We start from the raw sequence: 20454 nt of genomic DNA on the forward strand, positions 1-20454 counted from the left end.
ATCCTGTTGCTAAAATGTTAACCGTTATCACAGAATTGCTTGTAACAATACATAGAGCTGGTGCATGCCAAAATAACGTGCGAAAAATCTAAAGTACACAGAATCCTGTGCCAGTGGCCCTAGTTGAAAAAATAACGGATATTTTTTTCCCTCACTCTTTTTTCTATGTGCCAATGAAGAGTTTTGTTTCCTCCCACTGGCAACACTTCAGCAGTGTTTTGTTCTAGGACAGCGTGAAGTTGAAGTTGTGCTTTTGAAGCGAAAGCTTCACTAAGCCAGGTTTTCAAGAGGGCAGCGTAAGTGCAGTTTATCTTTGAACTATCCTGACAGGTAAAGAGAGGCCATGTCACCTTCCTACGTCATCACAATCTGCCCGCTGTGGCAGGTGGCAACTGCCCCATCGGACTGGGAGCAACCTCCCTAGCGTGGCAGGTGGAGATTAAATGGATGATTGGCCGAGAGGCCACGTGAACTTTTAACTTCATTTCCTGATTCAGCCACGTGATCTCGAAGCGTCCCGTCTAGCCAGCGACGCAGGACCAAAAGACTTACTTTGTGCTCACACTCAGCGAGTCTGACTCGGCTACCTGTGTATTTCATCGACGCTTTACAGACAATTCGTTCGGCAGTGCGTGTGACATGCAAAGGAAGCTTTTGTTTCTCATCAGGGTTAACCAAACTTTAAACCTCAGCTAATTTTTCCAGCTGCTAACGAGTGAACATAAGCTGACCCCGCATCTCGCCATACATTTAAGCGGAGCTATTCTGATGTTCCCAATAAAAAAAAAAGTGTTTAGGATAACGACGTTGGTAAGACAGATCACTGGGGACTGTCGTGCATTTATTGCTTAATTTTCTCACAATCAGGCATAACCCTTACATATGTATGGACCTCTTATAAAGACAACTGTTTACTCTACTGCAAATTTAGGTGTATTTATTTGTCTAAATATACTGTAAATACAACGGCGGTTTCTGCAGGGTGAAATTTTATGGATATATATAACTCATAGCCAACCAAAAAAAATAAGTATCTTAAAAAACAAAATTGAACGCGAACATCCACCGGAAAAAGAAGTGTGTGACAATAAGTAAAGCACTATCCTTGTTTAACTTCTGACGTCAGTACCGTGCACTGACATCACACAGTATACGGGCCTCTAGGATTGTGCTCGGGTCAGCTGACGAGTGCCATAAGCACTGAGCCACTGCGGCGGCTCCATATTTGAGGTTTGGAGATAGCATGAAGGTAACTAAGCACGTTGTTTGCATCTTTTTGAACAACCATGCAAAATGCCTTGTGCAGCTAAAATATATGCACAGGGAAAGTACCTGCTAATTAGCAGGCCAAATACGGCCTTCACCAGTACGATGCTCATTGCACATTGCAGTGATATCCGCTGTATGAATCACACGACCGGGCAACATATATTAGGACCTCATTACTCAAAGAGGTGGGCTCTAACATGGAACGCCAGCGCAGTTGATCTGCCCTTTCTTGAAACATAGATACCTTTTATACATGGTGTTTTGTGGTAAATGATACTTATCTGGCAACCCCTCTTAGCGCCGCGCGTCCTCTACAATCTCTGTGTGGCACTTTTTTTCCGGCGAATAGAGCATGTGGCTATTGTACTACCCTGCGATAGAACAGCCATATCCAGAGGAGAGTTAATTTTCTCTTCACTGCCTTTCTGGTGCCAGCTGTTAGCAGAACCGTGTTTCGGCAGGTTTTATACGTGGAGGCGATTTCACGGCGAATGTTCGAAGCAGGTGGGGCCATGGAGTAGTGATAGTTACTTGGGCCGATATTTCTTGGCAGCCGAGCAGAGCCGCCTCCCTGTCCTATCGGGTAGGAGAAAGTTCAAGCGTCCGCCAATGTGTGTGACAGATACTGTGCCCTTTCCTTTCCCTAAAAAAACAATTTTCATTTTATTTTCATTATACTTACGCTTGGCTACATGCTCTAAATAATTAAGGAGTCTAACAGTAATAGTTTAAAGTATTAAATATGAGCTAACCAGCCTGTTAGCACGCGTCAGCTGTATTCGGATTTACTTCACGTGACGCTGTCATTGTTATACCTTAAAAGCGCTCTTTTAACTCGAAAAGCGTGTTTTTTTTAAATAAATTGTGACGCCTTAGGTAAAAGACCATGTATATAATCCTTTCTATGTTTTTGCTCTTTACGTAGCTTATGTATATAGCTCTCTTCTTATATGTTCCTTTAATGATATGCAGTCATAATCATTGCATGCGTCAGCATCTCTACTTCTCATGCCTTCTGTTTTAACGCAGTAGTACAGGATGTTTCATTCAACATTTTTCGCAGTTTTTAAATATAGGCTCATGAGTTAGCAGAGCAATTTTCCGGCATGTTACTGTCAGCTTGGCAGTAATTGCAGAAAAGCAATTACCATTACAATTATTCCACTCAGAATTCTATGCCAAAAAAGCGATGCCATAACTGAAAATGCCTGTCCATAAAAATTGCAGGACATCTTTCATAAAACACGAAGTATATATCTTTGTATTGTCTCTTGTTTCGCACGTGAAATATCTACTAATTATTACGATTAGTAGCGTTATCTGTTATAAAAATCTTTTAAAAACAGCATGCCTGTACCATGCGAGTAGCTTTGCTGAACTCGTTGAAAGCCTTTACTGAGACTATTCGGTTGAAAAAGGTTTGGAAACGAAGACAAAACCAAGCTGGTCTTAGGCTTCTTGCTTTGCGCATATGCAGTTCCTGAGACAATTGCTAGACTACGTGCATTGTTGTGTTGATTTTATTTCTTTTGTTGTTACGGTTATGAGCCTGGGATAACAGAATGTATTAAAATCGAGAGCAAGAGCAGAAGGGGCGGTAGAGAGTTAGGTGAAAGGATGAGGTCAGGAAATTGGCAGAAGTAAGATAATGTCACCGTATCTTGCTGAGAAAAGGTTTTATTGGTAGAATATTGGAGACACCTTTGTTCTGCAGTGCACGTAGGTTGATGGTTATGGTACAGGCGCTAACTTTCCCTTTTTATTATTATTCATTGTTATATTGCGAGGGCATCTGGGACCAAAGAATGGCATGACACAAATTATTTTTCTTCTTGTCAAGGCTTGGTAAAAGACACATTTCCCAAGCATGTAACCCTAGGAGAAGCCGCGAAACAGGCCAGCGGAAAGCTTGTACCAATTGTATCACCAGCGAGCACCCGGCGGCGCTGGGGATTTAACCCCGCACCTCCCGATTGTGAGGCGGTTACTCAAAGCACTAGGCCACCTCTGCGGTAACTATACGCTATTCAACCCTGGCTATCTGTAAGGTATACCTTTGACATTGGACACTACTTTTTTTTTTGCGCAACTCTGAATTCTCTCCACACATAAAGAAATTAATGGTTTGTTGCAACTATTTGTCTCAAAATTCCTTACTTTTGACAATCTCATGCGAAACCCTTTTCCACGAGTTCAAAATCGACGAGTAGCCGAGCTGCATTGCTCTTATTCGTAGCCGCCCAATACGCGTCACTTGTTGTTGGCTGCCGCCATTTACACCGAGCAGAACCATGTTAATTCTGGTTTAAATGGCGCACCACTGTGCTTAGGTACATCGATGAACACGTTAATAATAAAAGCAGCAGGCATCTGTCGTCGTCTAGCTGCCACTATCCGGGAAGGTATTCACCCAATACTATCTATATGTGAAACGCAGTTTCTCTTTCCAGGCTGGTTTTCTGATGCTTTTTCTCATGGTCTGCTTGGGCTACAGCATTTCTCTTGGTAGCATTGTTATCAGAAATTTCAGGCAGTGTTTTTGAACTAGGATCAATGTTTCATAAAAATTAGTTCTTTTCCGTTTTTTGTATTTCTACCAAATTTAAGTTATAAATATGCAGTAAATTGCCTGCAAATTAAAATTCCATGCGATATTTTTCATAATCTCAGTTCTGCAGTACGCTCTCTGTAATATTCAATATCTGGAAAATAATATCTCCCTAGCGCTTGTCGTCTCTGAAAAAACAGTCAAATGCAGTAAACATTGATGTTTTCAGATAACCGCTTTTGAAGCAAAAAAAAAATTGTTTTATTACAATAGAGGTCTCTAAATAAATGCTGACGCATTTTTTCAATAGCCACCAGCCTAGTAGCCCCCTCCACCATCCATGCTTCTTCTCTGTGATGGCTGCCTTGCCTTCCGTGTTCCTTAGTGGCCAGTCCTGTAGCCCTCTCTGCAAAGTGCAGTCGCCGCCGGTCAGCTTCGTGCAACGACTGGACTGTGAACTGTGCTCGAGAAACTCCGAATGACCTCAGAACGTCAGATCGATCAATGCTGCCTTCATTAAAAGTTAGCACGGCATCCACGGTCGCTGATTTCGGCGTCTTGAGACAAAGAAAGCGATTATTTGGAGTGCGCTCCCAGACAACATTGTTGAACGCCTCATTGGCGCTCTATGTCTTTCCATGGAGGCATTGCTGGAGAAGCTCAGGTTTTGACAGTTGCTGAAACAGTGGCTTCACTGCCTCTATGAGCGCTGCCGGGACAGAATCCTTGTGGACGTAAGGTGTGAAAGCTTCGATGCAGACGAGCACGTGTTGGTCGCGGCATCCACCCCTGAATTGTGTTGCGAAGATTTGGCGTCATCGGAAATCGACTTATGCCAGTTTTAGTGGAAGCGACGTTTTTTTAAAGCACTTCTTTGTCTTCGTATTGAATTACCGCTAAAAAACCAGCACCAAAGTAAAAACAAATTCGATTGTCCGCGGAAACACGCCGAAGCACGAGCAAAATGCCTCGCGTTGTTAGTAATCCGGCTGCGTCAGAGGATTGATTGAACTAAATAAAATATGACGACTAGCTTTCCACAGTGGCCGATGAGTGACAGCCACTCCGCTAAATGAGAAAAGTTGGCGTTGCAAAAAAGTCTTTTTCACTTTAAGAGAGGCACAGATCCTGAACACATGTGTAAATAAAAGGGGGCGTGGCTGGTTGCCCCCTAAGTTTTAATTCGAGGTAAATATTTCGCGTGCGCGTAAATAAAACACGGAACCATAATAAGGAAAGAATAGGGAATTTAATTGCACGAAAAGAACGATTTTTTTTCGGAAATGTTTCCTACCCTGTTCAATTAAGGGTTAGCGTCCCGTAAGCGATACGGCCCTCAGTCGGCAAAAGATGTCAGATACGGTGCCTTGCGGTGCGTACTCTTTAAGAGCAGTATCGACTGATAGCACTCAAGAACAATATTACAGTTCTGCTTTCTTTGGAACATGTGGTGAAATTAATTCACCTTAAATAAATCGTAACCAGTAAAGCGACAGCAAGGTGGGGGTGCCCCGCCGCGGTGGCTCAGTGGTTAGGGCGCTCGACTACTGATCCGGAGTTCCCGGGTTCGAACCCGACCGCGGCGGCTGCGTTTTTATGGAGGAAAAACGCTAAGGCGCCCGTGTGCTTTGCGATGTCTGAGCACGTTAAAGATCCCCAGGTGGTCGAAATTATTCCGGAGCCCTCCACTACGGCACCTCTCTCTTCCTTTCTTCTTTCACTCCCTCCTTTACCCTTGCCTTACGGCGCGGTTCAGGTGTCCAAAGATATATGAGACAGATACTGCGCCATTTCCTTTCCCCCCCAAAAACCAATTATTATTATTGAATTCAAGGTGTTACAAGGAGCATTTGCTAAGTATGCTTAAGTATTCCTGAGTGCTTCTTCCTTACAACACGCCGGCGAGCAAACTGCTCGCTGGGGCAGATGCACCAAATTTCAAAAGTATGTGCCAGATCAAACATGCAGCAAGCTTCGCAGTCAAGAACTTTAAAAAATTACGAGGATTTGTGGACCGAAGAAATCTTAAAGCCGCATCACAATTACACTTGTAATCTGGTGCGTTCGCATTATAAAAGCACCAAATCCCCAAAGAGAGCGCTTTGCTTTAGTCAGCCGATTTTACTGCTAGATATTATGAATATTTAGTCGCTCTGTTTTTTTTTTCATGATGCATACGAAGTGGTGAGAATAATATGTACATTTCTCGTAAGTTCCTGGTAGCGGTGACGCCGTTGTGTTTTCTTCAGCACCCCGACACAATATAAATATTCTTGATGAACGTCTCAAAGCAACGCCTTTGGCTGCGTACTGAACATACGGTCATATAACGGTGAACAATACCCGTGTTGAGAAAAAAACAATCAGCCTACTTCCTCCAGAACCCTAACAGGCAGATAGTTTCAATGCACATTCGTAAGCGGACGCCCGTCCTCAGGTGTTATATCTGCTGAAAACTTTTGTGCTCGTAATTACCTGCACTCTGTGAAGTAGTTGTCCTTATCTAAGATTTATATGGAGTAGGTTACTTTCATGCAGTGGTTTTTAATATTTAGTTTGAAGCATGGCATGACGTATATTACCTGCTTGCTAGACCTGCTACTAAGTAAAACATGAGTAAGCGTCACCGGATGGGGAGAAATTAAATAAGTCACATTAAAACGATTGTAATTACTATGAGACTGTTGAAGCAGACACGCAAGTTCATGCTGAGTATAGTTTTTTTTTGAATTCACTATATTACCAAAGCCAAGAAAAACGGCGGATGAGCAAACAAGAGTCTATATACCGATTCTGTGGATACCTATTCGAGCTGCATTAAAATAAAGGTTGCTTACAGTTCAAAAAAAATATATAACTACGATGTACTCCAAAACATGTTCAACATGGCCTTATAGCAGGCTGTGCAGAGAATTCGCAGAATCCCCAAAAGGGTACTTCCTGCTTACTCTTGTGTAAGTGGTTCATATGCCACACCTTGACGCAAATGCGGTCTTGTATTCAGTGACCGGTATGACAGGTAGATAAATCTTTCTGGTAGATCACAAATGTCGTCCCATTCAGTATATGAGCGTTAGTTACATGTCATCAAGGGTACAATATTAAGGAGATAGAAGTTCAGTTCGAGTTCTGCTTCATGACTGATTTCGATAGCCACTCGTCTGCGCTCCAATTGGTACGGCATGGCGAAAAAGAATCAACATGTTTAACACAAGAGGCCAAATCCAGAATAGATATGCAGTAGTGGTGGTGGTGTTTATGTACAGGTGCGATAAGCCTCATGCCGATGTGAACAACAACTATCCCTCAGTCACGTAAACTCTAAAATAATCACATTAAAGCCAAATTTTTTCTGGTGGAACTCCGCTTAATTTTTGTATTTTCAGGCCAGAGCCGGCCCGAATTAGCATCGGCGTCTCTCAAAATCAGGTACTGTGCATAGTAACAAAGCGCGCAACATCAGATCTCGCAGTGTCAGCCGCTTCATACGTTCCGCAGTCATCCGAGTACTATTCCACATCTCTTTCAGCAGGTGTCGTCAGCGAAAACTGAACAGACCACAGAATAAAGAGACGGAGAAATCAAGAGCGGCTGTGATTTTCCTCCGGGTCGTGCAAGTTTCAGCGAGTTTCTGTGGCCACCCTTTCTCGTGCGCGCTCCTCACGTCTCACCTCTTCAATTATCTCCTCTGCTTCTTCCCACACTTTACCCGGCATAGAAGACAGCTTTATGCCAGGAACATCTCGCGTGGTCGTGCTCGTATAGCCACGTCACACAACGCACTGCGGACGCCCGCCCGATTTTGTACTTGAGCCATTTTTCTCAAACAATCGACACTGGTAAAAGCAACCCCATACGATGAAATTACAAAACTACACAGTGGGGGTCTAAAAGGCGGCCGCTTAGGCAGGCAGCACAGTATGCAGAGTCAGCGTTTTTCAATCGTGTATGCGAGTGGCACCCTAATAAGTTTTGGCGCGTATTCCCGTTATCTCCTTTTCTCTGTAAGCCCTTTGCTCTGAAAGCGCATTCCTCGTCAACTCCTGGAGCGAATGCTGCTCCCCTTCAATCCAGCTCCTCTCTATTCACTTCTCTACCGCGATGTGCGGGCATGCCTTCTTCTAATTGCACATTGCTACGCACATATCGCTCACTGCGTGCGCCAAATTTCTACCTTTGCGCCATGCCTCGTCATCGTTTTTATGGAGTGCATGTTCCACCGTAGATACATGATATGGAGCTATAATGGTGGCCGCCTGTTCGAGAGAACCATGAATTGAAGAGTATCCGAACATCAAATACCGCTTGCTAAAGGTAATCATTCTAGAAGTGCTCTGGCTAAGCTTTAAAACCAAACAAATCACGGTGTTTGCATATTTTCATTAAGCTAGAAAAACGGCAGTAGCGGCTATTGATCATATGTAACAATGCCCAGCCACTGGTCTCCTGGTTTGCTTTTGTTGTTTAATAAGTGTTCATTTTGATTTGGGGGACAAACCCTGGCCGTCCTCTCAGCATGAATATCGTGAACTGACAGGAGAAATCTGGATGGCTTACAGAAATTATGGTGGAATAAAGCTTTCGGATAGGCTATGGTCAGATAGGAAGGGTTGTGTTGAAGTGTTTTTTGGCGATGACTGTTGCCTACTAGAAAAGAAGCTGTAAATAATACAAATCGAAATTTGAACTAATCTGTGACTAATACCTGAACGACGAAAATTCGAACTCAGACTTCAAACAAGCAGCGATGCGTTACGATCAACTAGTTACAATGCGTAGAACAATGCGTATCTTATATGTTTTCTATACTGAAATACTTCTCTCTCGCTCAGTCCTCCAGCAGCGTTGAAAAGTGCTCATCAGCTGAACACGCGAAGGTGTAATTAGTGATAAATTACCCTCTTCACTTAACCCGGCTCTTCGAGGGCACTCAAACGAAATGTGAAGGGTTCTTTTCCCCAGAGATGAGGAAAAAGCGAAAGAGAAAAGGAATCTTACTCAGCGCGATTAAAAACGCTGCAATTTGAAGAGCCTCTTTAATGGAAGCAGGACTTAGAAGAGTAAAGGAGACGCAGGCTTTTGATAATCTTGTATTTTTCATAAATTTTATCGCTTCTGAATCTCCTCACAAAGAAAGCTTAGGTTGGATTCTTTTGTCCGAACTTCAAGATCACAATTCATTTTAGGTTCTTTTCATCCACGCGTCATAATTTTGCTAATTCAAGGGTTGTTGCTTTCTCGGGCCAGTGAGGACCCACTCTATATAAGCGACCACTGCTTTGAAACACAAAGTGGATAGTTCGAGTGCAGTATAACCATGAAGAAGGTGAATAAAGATTAAATTTAAAACGAACCTATCTGGCTAATTTTCTCATCATGCACAATATTTGGTGTTTATGGTATTTTCTCCCGAAAGTGAAATTGGGGATCATTACAGCTTGTTAGCGAAAGTGTTCTAAGAATTTTTTTTGTATTTGATGGCCTCTGTAGCATAACGTAACTCCACGTATGGTACAATATTATAATTTTGTTAACGTGCTTACATAAACTTTTTAGTAGCGCAATACGTTTGCAGGATAATATAACATGGTGTCCATTACCACTGCTGCAAATCATTGAAATAAATTTACAGCATCGCGATTTATGCTTACTCGGCCAAATGAATTAAAAAACACGGTGGCTGCTTCTGCACGGTTCCCTACTTCTTCATGGCACCATTGCGACCGCTCAAAATGTTACAAGCACTACGTGACCAAGTCAATTCCGTAAGTTTTGCACTATGCGACCAAGTTCTTACGTTCTTAAGTCTTAATAAAAAATTCAAAAATTCAAAAATGAATAATATCAATTAGCTAAATGTAGTTTGAATACCATGCGAAAAAAGTAATGAAACTGTACATTACAAAACACAATTTAATGCAGTTCTTGCCATTAAGCCCTAAGGTTGACTCTCTTGTTTCTGCATTGGCATAACTGAAGAGTGAACCTTGCGAAAATACCTACTAGAACCATCCACACAATCCATTGCTAAATAAAGCCAGTTTTCAATCACGCAATATAGGTGTACCTCTATTGAACTTCATTGCTCGAAATTTCCTGCTGAATTCTAGCAGAGTGCTGTGTTCTACGCGCCTTTTGAGCATTTTTTTACAGGAAATTACGAGAAGATACTTCACGCGAATAAGCAGCTTTCTAGAGGAGGATATTCAAGATTTATTTTAACAACATATTTATTAATGCGAGAGCATTCGAGTTCATGCATGGCGTGATATACGACGTCTGAAGTCAGGAAGTTACGTTTTGGTCAAGAGAATTACCGCGACGTTTTCAGTTCATCGCAACCTGCACACCGTGGCAGGTGGCATCTGGCCACAGGATAGTGAGCCACTGAACACTTTGGCAGGAGTCAGTAAGACTAATTAATGCTCAAAAGCAATCAATAATGATCGACGCGGCCTTGTTATGTTAACAAAACTGGTTCTTCGGGCTGCAAAGCCTACTCCAGTGAATGAAATTTCGATATCGAACATGGATGAAGATGCAGAAAAGGGCTACTCGTAGGAAATAAATGGGGAATGTGAAATGTGATTTCGGAGGCTCCTGCTAATACAGACAGCATTCCGAATATGGCGCATAATGAGCCGACAATTGAAAATAACAACGCAAGCACACACAGAAGTTGAAACAGAAGCTCAGCCAAATGTGAAATCTAATGCTAAGGCATTCCGCTATTAGGTGACTTCAGCATCCAATAGTTGTTTTACAATGCGGCATTGCATCCCGAATAAAAATATAGAGCAGTCCATTTCCTCCCCTGGCACGCACTGTTATACGTTTAGCGCTGGTGCTGGAGTGATATTGCATTCAAGATGCTGATATTAACTGCAAATGTGGAGATCAGTGCAGCTTAAAGAAAAAACAAACAATTTCTGATCGCGGTTTTCTGAAGCGCGTTTTGGCTGCCAATGATTTATTTTACAAAAAATAATAGGATCATAAAACAGTTGTAAACATAATACAGTTTCATGTGTAGTCATAAAACTGCTGAAAAAGAAGGTGAACAACGGTCAAGTTTGAGTTTTTGGAATCGTGCCAAGGAACTATATAAATTAATCAGAACACCCAAATAAAATATGGAAAGGTAGATAGAACAGAGAGGGGGTAAAGGCAGGGATGTTAACCAGAAAGGCTTCTGGTTGGCTACCCTGCGCTGCGGAAGAGAATGAGGGGATTAAAGAGGGAAGAGAGAAGGAACGGGAAACACAGTCACAATCTGTCAATCAAGGCTGTCGTTCGTAAAAAAAAACATAGCAGTGCCTTGTAAGTCTTGATGGCAGTCCACTGTTGTGGTCACAGACCGAGAATCTTGGCCTCTGCGAAGGGGCGACAAAGAATAAAGGCTGGGCGAAAAAAAAAGAACTGCAAACTGCCACATTTAGACAGGGTCTTCCTGAAAAGAGAAATGAACGTGCAACCCATTTTGATCAGAACCCTAATAAGTGCAAGCCATTCATTATTAAATTTGTGTTTTTTTAAATTATTTTTCTTGTCTGGATTTAAAAAGGTAACTTATAAACTTTATCGCTTACCTCTAACTTCGTTACTTATTCTGCTTTCTATCTGTAGTTGATATGCATTGTAAAAATTTTAATTTGCCTGATTTCTGTGAAACACTGTCGTTGCGTGCATAAAGAACGGCTTGCCGGTATATTAAGATTTCCTATTTCCTAGAGCCCACAAAGCAAACTCTTAAGGCCAGAGCCTCATAAATATTTTGCGAACTGCCGCCCCATCAGCCTAACAAAAGGATCATCTATAGATTGATAATTATTTAGGCGGAGAAAGCAGGTCACATCCAAAGCTACATACATAAATTATCAAGTTACTAAGAAAAAGAAAACACACTGTAGAAGCTACGTCGTCACTCAGGCGTCTCAAATCTCATTTTTAGGCACGTGCTATGAATGGCTACTGAGATGAACAGTCCTCGTTAGCCTGCAGCCCAAGTTTTATTTGTGTGACGACCTCGTGACGACGCCGGCAGAAAAAATAAAATTCCAGTGAAAAAAAGTCTCAGTGCACTGCAGGGCATCGGATTTTTTTTTTGCCAGAAGACAGAATATAAATGCAGTCGCACAACGGCCATGCGGCTCAAGCCATTCTCCCAGGGCACAATTAAATGATATAAAGTGTTAAACAACCCTACTGAAAAATTTGCACAGGTTTGAATAGCTCGACAAATAGCATTATGACACATTTCGTTTAACATTATAGGATGAAGCTTCCAAAGCGATTCAGCCTTTGAGTGACTCCTTAGTGGAGGGCTCAGTATAACTTCGATCACCCGTGGTTAAATATCGTGCACTTACATCACACAATGCATGCAAGTCGTGGGTTTGAACCCGCCCGCTACAGTAGCACTTCGATGGAGGAAAAATGTGAAAGGTCTGTGTGCTGTACATTGTTAGTGCTCGTTAAGAACCTCAGGTGGCCGAAATTATCTGGAGCCCTCTACTACTGCGTCCCTCATAGACTGAGCCGCTTTGGGACGTACATCCTATAAAGCCAAACCAAATGTGCCATAACCCTATTTGCTGACCCATTCAAATCTATACATTTTTCGGTGAGGAAGGGAGGGAAACTTTTAGAAACTCATCCCGAAAGACGTATTTGTCCTGAGGCTGCAAAAAGGCCAGGTTCAAGGCTACACATGTACCCAGGTCTTGAAGAAAAAGACACTGCATAGGATGGAGCCGTCACTCTCTATTATTGAGGCTAAAGGCGTCAAGTAAAGACTGGCTTTCCTACTAAACAACACTGGACAGCTATTTAGGAGCAGGTAATTGAGGTGTGCTGAAAACGACAGCTAATCTAAAATTTACAGCAGTACTACACTGTGTTAAATTTATGCCCGAAGCTTTATACACGCTTTATTCGCGGATTGTGACTAAAGAAATGAACTTTAAAATCTTGTATACTATCTGTGCTTCACCCAGACGTTACCACTTTTTAATGAGAACTCCAAAGTTTTAGTTGCTACACGGTTTGATCTATTAGCGCCTCATATTTTTGAGCGTTTTCTATCTAGGCAAAGGGGAGTGTTGTGAACACATCAAGCTTCAATACATCAATAAATTACTATGCCGCCTTAATATATCAGCAGTTTATCTTTCCCAATATCCTTTATGGGCGCTGCAGACCTCTCCTGTTGCCAAAACATTACATATCGTCCTGAAATAGTGCAAAGATGGACGAATAAAACCGTTTGGATGCCTCCTCCAGATAAAGGACGCTTGGCATGCATTTCTGGTTACGTTAAAAAGGCGTAAAGATACATTTCAATATTTTGTAATCATTTTGGCTCTAACAAAGGGTTCATTGAATCACCAGTCTTGTGACTTAAGGCCGACTGAAGCAGTAGAATTTTAAGTTCTTGCTTTTACATTTCTTATCATACGCTTGGTTAGGAAGTTACTCGTATAAAAAATTTTATCCACATCAACTTGTATTTCAAACAGCATATCAGCCTTCTCTTCCCAACTCTTGTCAATGATAAAAAACATTTCTCTTGCTTGTAAAAAAATGTCATCGGAGAGGCAAAAAATACCGTCACAGTCGATGCACCGAGAGAATATCGTGCGATACTTATCGGTTATTGCAAGGAGCTGGTAAGGGAAAACCCGGAATCTTTCATTAGCTTGCTTTTTTTTCCTGTGCGTTGGTTGCACTTCAGAGACTGTCTCATGACTGCTAACTTAGGACCCGTACAGGGCGCTTAACTGGGTGCCGTTATGAGTGGAAGTTAAGCAGCGCCTAATGACTGACTACTGCTATGTGCTATTTTTTTTCCCGCGTTAAAGTGTCCGAAATTATGGTACCGAAGAATGATCCGTAACTGGGATTATTTCATTCCACGTCAACAACGCCATTTGCCCCCTAGAGTAGATGAGATCATTGCATCCTTCCCTTACATACACGCCCCGTTCACGCTAACGCTCACAAAATCGTGCCTAAATATACGTATGTACATCCTCCACTCTCAATCTCAGTTCCTAATGGCATCGTTTAAATTTGCTTCTCGTTGTTTCCGAAACAGTTCCTAATTTTATATCGGGCAATTTTAACCTCTTTGGCGAAGTTTGCTTTGACTGGCAGCAAAACGCACTTTCTGGGAAGATAGCAAAAGCGCCTTAGAGTAAAAACGTGAAAAGGTAATTTCCGGTCGAAGCCAGCTAATATATTTAGTTGGTTGAGCAGCGGCCTTACCGTTGGCGTTTCATCGGTGGGCTCTTTTCACCCACGGTAATGTCATCTCTTGCAGCAGTACTTCTTTTTCCTGCTTACTTATCTTCCACTTCATTTTTCATTTCTTCTTTCTGCCAGATACTCAAGCCTACATTTACCACGAAACTCAGCGACTGTGTTCTGCCCTTTGTTTTCGTCGTCAACAAAGACAAGCACTCGGAGAAGTCGAGATCGGGGTTCCGCGCGACGTTATAGAGAGGGTTTCATCTCGCTTCGCCAAGTGCAAGTGGCCTTTTTTCATTATTTATTACATGCTACATGACGGCAGCGTTACAGTTTTGGGACGCGTGCCTTTTAAGGCGAGGTCAAATAAACCTTGTATACATCCTAAGTGCTCCACTGAATAATGAATAACTTCGCTTGATCTTTGATGCAGGCATTATATGGGGAGCACATAGTGTAATGTTTGTTTGTTTTTGGGTTGGAAGCACAACGTAATAAAAATATTATTCTTTATCTCAGAAACAAGTTGGTGTATTATTGTCACAGCTTCTTTGAACATCATGATAGATGCTGGCGATGACCTTATATTGCAAGCTTTAACTTGGGGGTCAAATGCTGCCGTCTGTAGAAAGAAAAATACTTTTATTCGCCTCAGTTCTCTTTCACATACATTTGTCGTTCTTGAAGTACCGCTGACTCAAGCCGCACGCAAGAGCCATGGACGTCAATACACTTTGCCGCATTTAATATTGACAAGTAAACGGGTGAAGGTTTTAAACAGTAGCTTATTTCCGCGGGCATAATGAAAGGGCGTTTATCTTAGTGACATCAGTTTTTATTAGGGCTTTGCTTACTTCTGGATGAAAACTCTTTGAACATTTGGCATCTTGTGTCTGGCAGAAGCTGGTTTCTTACCAGCGACCGTTGCCTGCAGGGCGTATTTTAACGCGTTGAGTCTAAAAAGCATCACGAGTTCTGCAAATATGCTTTACAACGCAGAGCCATCGGTCTTTTTGGCACGCTTAACGATGTCTGAGTTTTTTTATATAATGATGTGCCTTGGAGTGTGCGGATAGGCAAAAAACTCATTTTTTTTATCTTATTCTCAGCTGGAAATTTGTAAGGGAATATTTTCTAATGCTTTCATGAAACGAAGATACTACCGAATGGCAAAGTTCAGCAATCAGACCACCAAAATGTTTGCAATACGAAACATGCACTCTAATTACAGTGATGAAAAAGTTAATGCATTTAACCTAATCGCAGCACCGCTAAAGACGAATGCTATTTCATGCTGTTTCCTCACGTTTGCTTAATATTAGAGACAAAGACAGCTTTCTTTTGCTAAACATAAATTGTTAAAAAAAGATATATAATTTTTATAAACGTGTAAAGCATTCTTCATTGCTTTTGCAAAACAAAATATTATTTGCATACTCTCGTTTGCGAGAAACACTACATAGCTCCCACAATCATCGATCGTTCCTTATCTATACTCGCCTCACTGTCACAATATTTTTCTCGCTGAAATTTTATTGCCTTCAGAAATATCTGAAATTTGAGGGCCCCTTCGAGCACAGTATTATCTGGACGGAATAAAAGTTTTGTAATTAACGAAATAAATCAAGGCCCCAAGCACACGGTAGCAGTGCTATCTCATTTTCCTCTTTAATCAACACCGTTCCATGTATTTTGCATCCGGCACATGAGCTTATAATTTAACTATACAACCTGTGACTTCTGTGTTGGAAAGGTAGTGCGATTAAATGGGCATCGCACTACAGTCTTCAGTATTTTCGCTTTGTTGTTTTCGTTTTGTACCCAAATTTCAGCGGCAATCCTAAAGGAAAGTGTTGTAGCTTCCATTTATCCAAAGAACACGGTACTTGCTGCGGTCATTTTATGAAATTAAATTTACTGGGGAAGGTATGCCGGCTAGTTGCGTACCCAGCCTAAGAATTGCTGCGCTGCGCAGATAAAATTGGACACGAGCGAGCTGCCTGCCAACCTGTCGGTGTTCTTGGAATTCAGCATCCCACCGCTTCAACCAGTTGTTGAGATTCAGGTAGCGTGAGTGGTAGGAGAAGAGACGAGGACGATTGGAGGAAGAAAACTTGGAAAACTTTATACAAGGACTACTTACAATATGTACAAGTACGGGCAACTGAGAGTGCTTCTCAGTAAAGAAAGCTTCTTAGCAGTCAGGAGTCTCTGGTATCTCTCAAGAAGGGGGCTCTCCTCTGGTATCAAACCAACAGCTCCTTAAATACTTTTCATATTCCCCAGATCCCTAGCTGGGGAATAGAGTTCGAAGAATGATGTCCAATCATACGGTGGCACTGATGATACCACCCACGGCAGGGTGGTCCTGATATTTTCTCGCAGCTCGGTCGAGGGAAAGGGAACAGGACCCGGTCACGTTGTCGTCCACGCGGCCTCCAGGTGGGCGCGCACGTGTGTCCGGACCGCACCCATGTTGACCCTGAAGGCGCCTGCAAGACACTGGAATGCAGGCTGTCTCCCAGCAGGGGTTGAAAGATCTTGTACTGGTGGCCGGAACGCGGAAGCTCTGCAGAAGGTGTGGCACTCGGGCGATTGTTCAACCCCAGCGTGACCGAACGGGACCACACTGATACCGCACTTCGTCGTCTGAGGACCGCAACGAACACGCTTATGGTCGTCGCTGCTTCCGGCATTCCTGCAGCCACGTCTCCACCAGAGGGCTCACCCACCCTCGCGGTGGTCCTCAGGGAATCCTCCCCATGCCCAACTTCGCCGAACTCCACAGCAGGAAGGAAGCGCGAGCACAACAGTAGAGACCTTTAGTATAGCGTATGCAGACATACGCAAAGGCATAGAGTACGCTTTAAAATAGCGTGCTTCGTACTGCGCATGCGCTAAACGCTATTCCAAACCGAGGTTTAGCGTACGTGCGAGTTACGTACGCTATTTCTCGAATTTATTGTGCGTGCTCTTGCGTACGCTAGGAAAAATAGCGTTGTCAAGATGGCGGCGTCCACTTCCCCCCCTTCGGAGAGAATTCGTCAATGTTATTGGGTTTTTAGGCATATTCATTGCTTTAAATGGCACACGTGATATTCGCTTTGCCTCGCCTCGCCAACAGCATAAAGAAAGAGGGATAGACTTGCCCAATTTTCGATTCTGTGTAACGATTCCGCAACTATTGACCCTAACAAGACAGAACAGACTGTGGATTGCCTTGATTTGGATTCTTAAGGAAATGTAGTCACAGCCTTGCCAAAGTAGCTGTTTCGGCGGTTAGCTGGTCCGTCTAGGCTAGCCACCAAGCCCGTCGCAGTTCTCGTAGCACGTGTGTGCGTTGACATCGTTGTCGTACTTCTCAGATGGCAGATGGATAACCTTGGCCATGCCTTGGCTAAATAGAAAAAACTTTGTCGCATCATATTTTCACAATTTAACACCAGATGGCGCCACTGCAACCTACACTATCGTTGCGTTCAGGTTGGCATACGATAAACTAAAAGTGGTCGTGCGACCTCCTCTGTTACCTCCCGCTAAATGCTTGCGTATAGCGTACGCAAGCGCTCATACGCTATACTAAATGTCTCTAGTGTGTCCTTTTTCTCAGTTGCGCGGCAATTTTTCGTTTTAAAATGTGTTGTGAAGAGTTAGGTTAGGCTATGTTATGACGGTTAGGGGCACGCGACTCAGTTTGCGATTGCTCTTCTGGTAACCCGCCCTGTCATCGCGATGTGGTCACACAGCCGTTACGTTCTTGATGTCAGTGGTGAGGCTCCCATGTTGTCAGTAATGACTCAACTGTACGCATGGCAGAAGCCTTGTTTCTGCTTACGGCGCTTTCATGTGAGCTTTTTGGCCTAGCATTCTAGTTGTCCTCTTAGAAAGCAGTTTTATCTTGAGCTCGACTCATTGTTCTGCGCATGGCCGTTGCCTTGCTGTCTGGTGTGGTAAATGAAAAGCAAGCTGCCGAAGGTGTCTACTTATTTTTCGGCATTGAAGTAGTCGTCTTGCAAGGCCTATAGATTATACAGCTGCATGAACGTTTGGTGCTTGAATTCTATTTAGTGCACAGTGGATGTCGACTGAACAAAAGAGCTCATAAAAGCTTGTCAGATCGTCACAAAAACATTAAACAGGTGTGATACCCTTGCCCTAAAACAGAAACATTTGCGCAGTCTTTCTTGATCTGAACCGAAAAATATTGGAACGGCCTCCCCAATTCCACTGTAATAATAAAAGACACGCTTTTATTCAAAGATAAGCATAAATCTTTGGACACATTTTTGGCTTTCTTGTACCTTCCCCTTCAAACGTTGAGCTATTGTACTTTGTTTTACTACGCGGTTTTTATTGTTCTCCAATCTGTTATCAAATTATAATCCACCGTTCAGCGCTTCCTCCTCTTTTTTTCTTGTTAGGTTTCTTGTTTTTTGTTTACCAAAAGGATTTGATCGTCTGGCATTTTAATTTTGTGAGCTGTTAGCATGATTCAATTGTATTTTCAATCTTGTTTTGACATTTTTCAGAATATGGTACTTTTTGTTGCTATTTCTGTACAACACAACCCGCATATAATGCCCCTTTTTGGGCGTCTTGGAGGTACTAAAATAAACAAATAAATTTGTATTTGGTTTTAATAAACCTTCAAATTTTCATATATTTTAATTATACATATAGATAAGCAATTCAGTTTGAAACCTGTGCATCGCAATAACATAGACATCAATACTGCTCTTGGCCTACCTAAACCAAGCCTCAGAAGGAGGATCATAAGGCGGACGAAATGCAGGAAAACCTAGCTTGCATTGTGCAGTAAAAGATGTGGAGGAATAGAACGCTCAGGTCCCTAAAAACGCGCACGTGAAACATCCTAGAAAATGCATAAATATACAAACAACCAATAAAATGTCCTTTTTGCGGCTGCTTGTTTTTCTCCCGTTCCGACTTGCTTTTCGCCTGTCTGGATGGAAATCAGACGCGACCAATGCGTACCTCCAGCTTCAAATTACAGCCGAAAAAAAGAAAAACCAAAAAGAAGGAAACCAAATCACCATTTTGGTTCCAGCATGTCAGGTTGTCGTTTGCATGCGCGCAAAATAACATGTGTCTGCCATGCTATGCTCTGGGCCGATTTACATAAAGACCTGCACGCTGCGTGGAGCGTGTTTGAGAAAAATGCATCCAGGACGCTTCCGCTGACTGGCGCTAGTCCTCGCCTCCGCCCGAAGACATCTACAAGAAAGAACAAAGATGGAAACAAGAAAAAAATAAGGATAGTGAAGAGGAGAATGTCACGCAGTTTTCTCGTGAAAAGTGCCAAAACCGTCAACTTGAATGGTTTACATTTTAATGCAAATAGAGGAACAGCGTGCGTGGGCTATTTTGCGTGTTGAGAAGGCCAACATAAACCGAAATCTGCAATGGTAGAGTGGACAAATTCCCCGTCGCACTTTTAAGCAATATTTATTTGAAACCGCCTCTGGGTTTCCATGAGTTCCGAGCCCTGAAATGAAGAACAATAAAATCTCCTCCACTCGGATAGGCGAGTGCATTCCGCGAAAAACTAGGCTTGAAATTTCGGGAAACGATCAGGGGGTCAGCCCCGCATGTTATGCCTAAATGAAGAGGGATAGATAGGGAGAGAGGTTGCTTTCATTCGTCCTAGCGACGGTTGGCGAAACTCGTTTTGTTCCCAACCCTAACTCCACGTGTGTTTCGTGCGTCTTGTCTCATAGTTTCCCATATGTAGAGCTGCATCAAACGGCAAAAAAGGTGCTTTGGATTAGCTTTTGTTTCACCCATGTTTATTGACGCGAATGATTTGGCGAGCATTTCTATAAACAATTTCATACGTAAATAGACACAGCGTTTATTTGCCAATTTAAGCTGGTGTCAATTATTATTGCGAGCTTCTTCTCGTAAAACATGCCTTCCCCCTCTTGTATGCTTCATTTGCTTGTGTCACTTTGTCTTTCTGGAGTAACTTCACTGGCTTTTCTTGCCTAATTATACACTTTTAAATATGGCGTGGCGGGAGTTTAACGAATTTAAATATATCAATATATCGGGTGACATTGGTAGTGCACGACCCTATTGCAATAACAAGCAGACAAAAATTGTTTGAATGTGAAGGCGATTTGTTAATGAATAATAATAAAACGGCAGAGCTTTCGAATGGCGTTCGTATTTGACTGGATTAAATACCACAAATCAGTAACTGCTTTTCTTTGCGGGAACAACCCACTCTTTGATAATGTGACCTTGGAGATCATAATGCGATGCGCGCATAGTAGTTTTTTAAGTAACATGCTTGAAATGTTGCGATAGTTTCGTAATAACCGAACTGATCTTTTTGAGCAACTTCTTGGGATAAAATAACCACGCTT

This window comes from Amblyomma americanum, chromosome 5 (assembly GCF_052857255.1).
Source record: "Amblyomma americanum isolate KBUSLIRL-KWMA chromosome 5, ASM5285725v1, whole genome shotgun sequence".
NCBI lineage: Eukaryota > Metazoa > Arthropoda > Arachnida > Ixodida > Ixodidae > Amblyomma > Amblyomma americanum.